The sequence below is a fragment of the Triticum aestivum genome, chromosome 7D (genome assembly GCF_018294505.1).
Source record: "Triticum aestivum cultivar Chinese Spring chromosome 7D, IWGSC CS RefSeq v2.1, whole genome shotgun sequence".
Classification (NCBI taxonomy): domain Eukaryota; kingdom Viridiplantae; phylum Streptophyta; class Magnoliopsida; order Poales; family Poaceae; genus Triticum; species Triticum aestivum.
In genome coordinates this window covers 575,239,859-575,250,041 of record NC_057814.1, presented here as the reverse complement: position 1 = coordinate 575,250,041, position 10,183 = coordinate 575,239,859, and positions in this window count along the sequence as shown.

Below are 10,183 nucleotides of genomic sequence, written 5' to 3'. Positions count from 1 at the left end.
ACCTCCACTCTCTTCTCGTGGATCGCCCCCTCTATATATATGTTATATCCAGGACTCTATTTCACACACATTGCATATGTTACATTTTTTGATTGACCCCCCCCCCCCCCAAAACTCTCAAGAACCCACACACTATATCTCTCTAGGTTTGTATCTCTCTCACACAACCCCACGTAGGTGGTGTACCTATACCAGAAGAGAATAGGTGCACCGTGCACGTACTCACGCTTCGTGCCCAGCCACACCCGCGCGGGTACACGGTGGAGCTCATTTCTTTACGAAATGGCAGCCCACGTGCTAATTTGAACGCCTGTAGCGGTTGTTTACCTAGGGAGGTCGTGTACCACGTGTGCACGAAACAAAGTTCGACTTGACGCATTGGCGCGTTATTTTTAAATAAAGTTATAGCGCTCAATGGCACGTACACAGAATATAAAACGATTTTTAGGGAGAAAAAGGTAGTCCGCTCACTATATACAATGGAGCCTGCCTGCCTGGTTTGTCGCTCTTCAGAGTATCTCACACAAGGCTGCGGTGGCCTCTCTCTCTCTCACCGTTGGTCACTGATCCGGCTGCATCCCGTCCGCCGGGGGAAAGGGAGTGCGGTGGCCTCTCTCTCTCTCACTGTTGGTCACTGATCCGGCTGCATCCCGTCTGCCGGGGGAAAGGGAGTGCGGTGGCCTCTCTCTCTCTCACCGTTGGTCACTGATCCGGACGCATCCCGTCCGCCGGGGGAAAGGAAGGAAGTGCATCGTATCTCCGTTTGACGGCGCCGAGGTAGCACGTTCTCTCTAACCAAGCTCCGGCGCGGCAGGGCCTACGCCACCTGCTCGCAGATTCCGCCCGCTGCCGCTCACCTAGTTACATCCCGACGACCTCCAGGTATCCCCTCCGGCCTTGCTCCACTGCCCGTCTGCCCACGTCGCTGCATGTGGATCTTCCATAGTTCTTTGCCCAAAAGGTAGCGCGTCTGGCGTACTTTCCATATTGCATTCTCGTCCTCACACCATTTTGGACAAACACAACCGTGTTCTTATCTTCCCTTAGGACAAGGAATATGCTTCTTTTTTGTCGTCGCATGTGTCATCAACTGTTATTGGCAGTAATTGTTTCCTTTCTACTCGTTGCTATTGCGACCTTTTGGTGAACTACACAAATCACTTTTTTCTTAAGAGTGTTTTGTGCAGTTGTACTAAAATGTCACACGGGCAACGTCTCTATATTTCAGTGCGACTGCACAGAGGAGATTGGTTTTGCTCTATCCTCCTCATCCAACTCCGAGCCTAATCTTCTCCAACTAGTTAGTCTTAAGAGAGACTGCAAAGGTGACCGGCTTCTATTTGTGTGTTTATTGTTTCATCAGCAGTCCTCTATTATCGTAATCACACTTAATATCTTTGGAACAGGGACGCTCAGCTCTATTTTAGTGGAACTACACAAAATGATCGGAATGTTGCATGCTCCAGACAACTACTTTTTTCCCAACATGCCTTGTTGATTTAGACAGAGTTGGGGGGACGTTGCTGCCAATGAAAGCATTGATCAATTTTAATTTAACACCTTCTCACAAATCTGTCTTCAGTTGTGATGTAATTATTAGCTCTGATCTGCTAATAATTGACATGCATTAGCAAGGAAGTTAGTGTGATAGCATTGTTTCCGAAAGCTCACAAAATCTGAAAGCTCACACCATTGTACAATTTCATGTCGCCGGAAAATTATTTGTATAGTACGTCAATTATGTAAACAAATGATGGAAGCTTGATAGCATTGCCAGAAGCCTCTTCATCATCCGGGTCCATGTGCCATGCACAAAATTATACTCCTTCGTTCCTAAATATTTGTCTTTTTACAAATTTCAAACGGGCATATTTTAGAGTGTAGATTCACTCATTTTCCTTCGGATGTGTACTCCCTCCGTTCCTAAATATTCTATTCTTCTTTCTAGAGATTTCAACAAGTGACTACATACGGAGCAAAATGAGTGAATCTACTCTAAAATATGTCTATATACATCCGTATGTGCCAGTCCATTTGAAATCTCTAAAAAGACAAATATTTGAGTAGTCACTCGTTGAAATCTCTAGAAAGACAAATACTCCGGAGTATATTTAAGAACCGAGGGGTTAGTGCACAACCGCATGGGAGACTCAGCCCGGTCGTTGCGCCGCATTAATAGTGAGTAATGAGCAGTCAAATCATAAGCCCCACCTTTCCCACAGTAAGTTGCTCTGAAGAAGCAACCATCAATACGCTCTTCTTTGAATTCGCTCATACTACTCCATCCGTCACAGTTTATACAGCGCGCTTCAGAAAAAAGAAAAAAATCTGTGAGACCAAGGCGACTAGCGATCGGCCTGAAAAATAGCATTGGTAGTTATAGCACGGCATCTATTACTAGAGGGGATAATGCGTACACACATGCATGCAGTGCTTCCACCCCGGGCACACACATGCATGCACTTACTCCACTCCGTAGTAGTACCGTACATGGAGAGAAAATTGTGGACTTGATTGCGGTTACCACGCCCTTATTAATTGAGCATTAAACCAAACGCGTCTAAAGTCTCTCTGGTGGTGGAAATGCATTGAGAGAAATGCATCATAATGAAGCGCGCCCTGTAAACTATGACGGAGGGAGTAGTATGAAGGTGCAAAACCAAGTACACGTATGGCCAGTCGGTCAACGGACCTCCTCTTGGCATATCACTGACATGTGGGATAGGAGTGTGAGCAAACCGATCTCAATTGATGGCAAAGAGCCAACCCGCCGTTCCTTGAGAGAGACGAGGAGCGAGAACACACAGACGGGCTCGCACGGAGGCAAAGATATATTCGAGCATGGTTGGTTGATCGATATCATTCATTACATGTTGGCTGCCGTTTTCCGCCCTTCTCCGGAATAAACGTGTACTTTATCAGAGATAAAAAAATAAGAGTACAGACGCTCCACCATGCGGTTCTAGTAGTAGCACTAGTAGAAAACAGGGCTTAGGTCACAGGGCAGTTTTCACATTAGCCCCGGCTCAGTCACGAACCCGGACTAATGTGAGCATTGGTCCCGGTTCGTGCGGCCAGGGGCCTGCCGGGCCTCGTGGGGGCATTGGTCCCGGTTCGTCCGGACCCTTTGGTCCCGGTTGGTGGGACAAACTGGGACCAATGGGCCAGGCTCCTGGCCCACCACCCTTTAGTCCCGGTTCATACCACAAACTGGGACTAAAGGCCAGTGTTTAGTCCCACCTCGCCAACCGAAGGGCGCTCACACCAGTTTATAAGCCCGTCCCTCTATGCCTTGTTGAGCTTCTCTTAAAGTGAAAATAGATGCCCTTATACAGGGAATTTCACCTAAATTCACAGTAAATTCAAATTTACTATGAATTTAGGTTTAATTTTCTCTATAAGCGCATCTATGTTCATTTTTTTTATAAAATAAATAAACCTTAATAAAATAAATAAAACTAAATAAACCTTAATAAAATAAAATAAAATAAACTATAGTAACTACAATAAATAAACCTTAATAAATTAAGTAAAAATAACAGCAGTAAAATAAATAAAAATAGCAGCAGTAAAATAAATAAAAATAAAATAATTAAAGTAAAATACATAAGTAATTAGAAATAAAATAAATAAGTTTTTTGTTGTAAGTAGAAACAAAACAAAACAAATAAAGCAAAAGAGAAAAAAAACACGTCCCTCTCTGCCTTGTTGAGCTCCTCTCAAAATGAAAATAGATGCCCTTATACAGGGAATTTGGCCTAAATTCACAGTGAGTTTCTCTGAAATTCATAGAAATTTATTATGAATCTAGGTTGAATTTTCTCTATAAGCGCATCTATGCTCATTTTTTTATGTTGGGGTTGGCGATCTTTACAGACTTTTTGTGTGTTGAATATGCACCATTCAAAATCAGTCTCTGCTTTGAATGGTGCATTTTGAACACACAAAAAGTCAGGAGTTCAAATAAGTTTTAAAAAATGAAATCCCTTTGTAACAGACGAGTTTCCGGATGAAATCCTGATACTTTGAAAGAGATTGTCCGTTTTGTACACGAAGTGCATCCAGTTTTTGCCGTAACCCTCTCAACTTTCTTGCACATGCTATGTGGATGAAATGATGATATCATGCCAACTTTCAACCTTTTCAGAGTTCATTTGAAATGCTTTTCAATTTTAGGGTCTTATAGCTCAAAATAATTAGTAAATGCATGAAAAATAACAAATGAAGTCAGAAAGGATTGAAAAATGATGATGTGGCTTTGAATGGTGCATTTTGAACACACAAAAAGTCAGGAGTTCAAATAAGTTTTAAAAAATGAAATCCCTTTGTAACAGACGAGTTTCCGGATGAAATCCTGATACTTTGAAAGAGATTGTCCGTTTTGTACACGAAGTGCATCCAGTTTTTGCCGTAACCCTCTCAACTTTCTTGCACATGCTATGTGGATGAAATGATGATATCATGCCAACTTTCAACCTTTTCAGAGTTCATTTGAAATGCTTTTCAATTTTAGGGTCTTATAGCTCAAAATAATTAGTAAATGCATGAAAAATAACAAATGAAGTCAGAAAGGATTGAAAAATGATGATGTGGCTTTGAATGGTGCATTTTGAACACACAAAAAGTCAGGAGTTCAAATAAGTTTTAAAAAATGAAATCCCTTTGTAACAGACGAGTTTCCGGATGAAATCCTGATACTTTGAAAGAGATTGTCCGTTTTGTACACGAAGTGCATCCAGTTTTTGCCGTAACCCTCTCAACTTTCTTGCACATGCTATGTGGATGAAATGATGATATCATGCCAACTTTCAACCTTTTCAGAGTTCATTTGAAATGCTTTTCAATTTTAGGGTCTTATAGCTCAAAATAATTAGTAAATGCATGAAAAATAACAAATGAAGTCAGAAAGGATTGAAAAATGATGATGTGGCTTTGAATGGTGCATTTTGAACACACAAAAAGTCAGGAGTTCAAATAAGTTTTAAAAAATGAAATCCCTTTGTAACAGACGAGTTTCCGGATGAAATCCTGATACTTTGAAAGAGATTGTCCGTTTTGTACACGAAGTGCATCCAGTTTTTGCCGTAACCCTCTCAACTTTCTTGCACATGCTATGTGGATGAAATGATGATATCATGCCAACTTTCAACCTTTTCAGAGTTCATTTGAAATGCTTTTCAATTTTAGGGTCTTATAGCTCAAAATAATTAGTAAATGCATGAAAAATAACAAATGAAGTCAGAAAGGATTGAAAAATGATGATGTGGCTTTGAATGGTGCATTTTGAACACACAAAAAGTCAGGAGTTCAAATAAGTTTTAAAAAATGAAATCCCTTTGTAACAGACGAGTTTCCGGATGAAATCCTGATACTTTGAAAGAGATTGTCCGTTTTGTACACGAAGTGCATCCAGTTTTTGCCGTAACCCTCTCAACTTTCTTGCACATGCTATGTGGATGAAATGATGATATCATGCCAACTTTCAACCTTTTCAGAGTTCATTTGAAATGCTTTTCAATTTTAGGGTCTTATAGCTCAAAATAATTAGTAAATGAATGAAAAATAACAAATGAAGTCAGAAAGGATTGAAAAATGATGATGTGGCTTTGAATGCTGCATTTTGAACACACAAAAAGTCAGGAGTTCAAATAAGTTTTAAAAAATGAAATCCCTTTGTAACAGATGAGTTTCCGTATAAAATTTAAACTATTCAAATTTGGAAACTAATGGAGTAACAGAAAGTTTATAATTATTCTGAGCTAAAAGCAAAAAGAATAAAAAATAAAGCAAAAATCAAAAGAAAAATAAATAATTCAAAAAACAAAAAAATACTGGAAAAAATAAAAAAATGCCGCCTAATGGGCCACACGGCCTGCATACGACTAGAAACCCATCTGCACATGGGCCAGGATGTAGGCCCGCAGGCCCAATAGGCCCAACATGGCAGTGACAAAGGTAGGCATGTAATGCCTGCATATTAGAGAGGAGCTCAGCACCTGAGCTGCAACGCAGCTTATAAACAGGTGCTGAGCTCTCTCAGCTAGCGAGGTGGGACTAAACTTCCCACCGCACCGCGCCAGCACATTAGTCCCGGTTGGTGGCTCCAACCGGAACCAATGCTCCCCTTTGGTCCCGGTTGGTGCCACCAACCGGGACCAAAGCCCTCTGCTTCCCGCCCTTTGCGCTGGTGAAAAGAGGCCTTTGGTCCCGGTTGGTGCCACAAACCGGGACTAAAGGGTGGGTATTGGTTCCGGTTTGTGCGTTGAACCGGGACCAAAGCCTTTGCTATATAAGCAGCACTTAGGAAATTTTCAGATTTCCATCGCCAGTTTCCCCCCGCCCGACGACGCCGCGAGCTCGATCTACGCGGCCAGGCTGCCCCGCCGCCGTCGCCGTCGCCCGTGCCCCCGAGCCCACGCCATCGCCCGTCGCCGTCGTCCTCCGCCCCCCGCCGTCGGCCTCCGCCGCGCTCCCCCAAGCCGTCGCCCGTACGTCACCGTCGCCCTCCGCCCCCGGCCCGCCGCGGTCGCCGTCGCCCTCCGCCACCCACGCCGTCGCCCTCCGCCGCCCACGCCATCGCCCGATGTGAGCCGCCGCCACGCCATGGCTCTGTTTATTTTTTTTCATATAATTTGTATTATTTTTTTGTTCATTGCATTTTTCATATATATAATGTATATATATATATATATATATATATATATATATATATATATATATATATATATATATATGTATGTGGTAGCTATATGATGAATGGATGTGGCTATGTATGTATGAATATAATGTTCATATAATTTTATAGAACTATGTATGTATGACTATAATGTAGCTATATGATTTTAGGTTAGTGCTTAGTAGTTGAACTAGCTAGTTGATTTAATAAAACTATTTTATTAAATTTTACTATATATAGAAGTAGTTTATTTTTAGTAAGAAGTACTTTACTTTATATATTTATAGTAAGTGCTTAGTAGTTGAACTAGTTGATTAATTAATAGAACTATTTTATTAAATTTTACTATATATAGAAGTAGTTTATTTTTAGTAAGAACTACTTTATTTTATTTATTTATAGTAAGTGCTTAGTAGTTGAACTAGTTGATTAATTAATAAAACTAATTTATTTTATTTATAGTAAGTGCTTAATTAGTAGTTGAACTAGTTGATTTAACAAAACTAGTTTATTTTACTATAGAAGTAGTTTATTTTTAGCAAGGAAATTAATAGAACTAGTTTGTTTTTTTAGTTAAAGCAATTATTCCCGCATCGACGTCGACGATGCCTATCCCGCATCCTCGTCGTCGACTCGGCGGAAGAGGCCGGCTTGATCAGAGGGGCCATGTCCGGGACTGGGCTCCGCCGGGCTGGTTTTGGGAGGTGCTACCTTCCGGTGGGCGTAGGTTGGTGAGGAACCAGCCCGTCGTTGACCCGATCCTTGTTTGGTGGCGCTCGCGTGGGCCAGTGACGGTGCCGAGGCTTCCGGACACCGCGGAGGTGGTACGTCAGCGTGTCAGCGAGGAGGACCAGCACGTCCGTCGCTACATGGTTGCGTTGGAGGGCAGGTTCGACAATACCTGGCAGGTTCTTCAGGGATCTCACTGGAGCTATGATCCTGTGATGGTTCCGTCCCTTTGGGTGTCCACCGCCCGCGCCGATACCCGTCGGGCGCTACTGTTCTAGCTGTACTAGCGATGCTATATGTATGATAGTATTCGAGGTGTATTAGTGATAATGTTCGACGATGTACGGACGCATGGACATGATGTAGTTTTGCTTATAATTGAATGCATCCTAATTTGAATACTACTTTATTTTGTGATTTGATTTTGCTTATTGAATGCTCAAAGTGGAAAACTACTCCGATCCTACTTTGAATGCTAAAATTGGAGAGCACTATGATTAGTTGATAGCTTATAGGGTTTTTGTTTTCGCAGAAATCTAGGAGCCCTCGGCCCCTCCATCATCCCCGCCGTCGTCCCCGTCACCGCCCCCTCCGACATCGAGGTGAGACCAGCCAAATCCTCTTTTAGAAAGATAATTAAACGATATTTCGGGTTGATTGTAAGTCTGTCGAGTCTCCACCATATATGAGAGGACGAAGAATCCCGACTGTTGTCATGGGGGTAGCTTCTCCTTCGTTCCCGTGTGCTAGACAATTTGGTGTAATGCACTCGAGAACGAAAGGAGGAGCTACCATCACCGACGGTCGCAAATGTCAGAGAGGAATCAGTGAGGGAGAGTTCCACCATATATATATGAGAGGACGAAGAATCCCGACTGTTATCGTGGGGGTCGCTTCTCCTTTGTTCCCGTGTGCTAGACATTTTGGTGTAATGCACACGGGGACAAACGGAGGAGCGACCATCACCAACGGTCGAATGTATACACCACGTGAGCTGAGAGTTTTCAAGAAAAGACTCGACAAACCGATAGTCAACCCGTGATGAATAATAATGATCTAACTTAGGTTTTTTAGTACATATATTTAATTGTAGATGTTTAATATTTCAAATATGAACATAGAAAATGTCGTACTCGGACGACGAAAGTCTCCCGGGGGAGTGCGACTGGTGCCACGACGACCGAGGTCAGTGCGACAGGCCTCACCTGGACGAAGATTGGCGCTTCAGTATTAAGCTGGAGGAGACCTTCGATGTTGAAACGGTACGCAACGACGACAAGTGTTATTTTTTCGTAATTAAGCACGACTTCAACTATTTCAACGTGTACTTTTCATCTTTTACAATTCGGCTAGCTTATCCCATGCCATGCAAGACACTACGTCTTGGAGCGGATGGGTTTTGAAGACCATGAAAGTATGGAAACAAAGAAAATTCACCTAAGGACCCATCATGATATAGATTTTGAAGTAAAGCTGTATAATTCTGAGAGCGTAACCCATTTTGGTTGCAAAAATTGGGAAGCATTTTGCAAGATGTATGGTTTTGATGAGGGTATGCTTGTCACCATGGATCTTGGTGATCCTGACATCGAGCAAGACAATATGGACATTTGGGTCCTTGTTGATACGCCTCCAATTCTACCGCTATGTGAGTTTCTGAAACATAGTTATTAGCTAATTTATATTGTTCATTTCATAATAGTTGACAGCTTATTTTCATTGATAGCTTATTTTGATTGTTCAAACAATGTGCGGAACATGGTAGACAGAACCTACTACACCGATGGCTCTGAGTTAACTTATAAGGAGAAAACTCATCTGGTCGGATTTTGTACTGATATTGAGAATTACAATATCTACATTCAAACTCCTCAACATTATGGTCAATACATGCCACTAGTGCACGTGTTGAACTACGGTAACTACTATGGAGATACCCTGGTAAGATTTCTTACTATTACGTCATCCGTGCATATTTTGCATAGTTCTAAAACTAGTACATCATTGCTAACTATGAAGTTATTACTATGTTTTTCAACAGATAATCCCAGAGGATTGTGTGCCTCATTTGATGTATCAGAATGGTAGGCTTGATGTTTTGAATATACAACCAGGTCATCCTACAAATCTCAACTGTCCATACCGGATTTCTAAAAGAAGTGCAAACATGCAAATCAAAGAATGGAAAAATGTATGGACAGTCGCAAGGAGGTTCTTGGAAGCAAAATGAAGCGAGGCGCAAGAATTGGAGACAGGATGATCTCCATTCTCCATAATGGAGAGTCAGGGTCTATATTGTTTTATGCTATTTTACCTTAAAGAGGGTATTTCGGTCCTACCTAATACTGATGATCATGTGCTAAGAACAATTAAGTAGGGTTGGTTCGATGACTGTGAGGATGATGATCGTATGACTTGTTATTAATAACGAGTAGAAGTTGTATGATGATGATTAGTAGGACTTGTTATTATATATGATGATGCATGATGCGCGCATGAAGAGTTATTATATATCAGCAGGTGAAATGAACATGGATTGGATTGAAGTGAAGGCAACATGCATGTGGTGCGTGTCGAAAGTAGTACAATCCAAACTTGATCAAGTTAGGATTAGTATTACTTTCGACATGCACCACATGTTGCCTTCACTTCAATCTAAGCCATGTTTAGGCATAGCAGTACATAGCGTTGGTAAACCAAGCACGGAGATATAAGAGAGGACACTTCTCTCTAATAGCTACCTAATAACAACCTAAATTAACCCCCCAAAACCCCCAA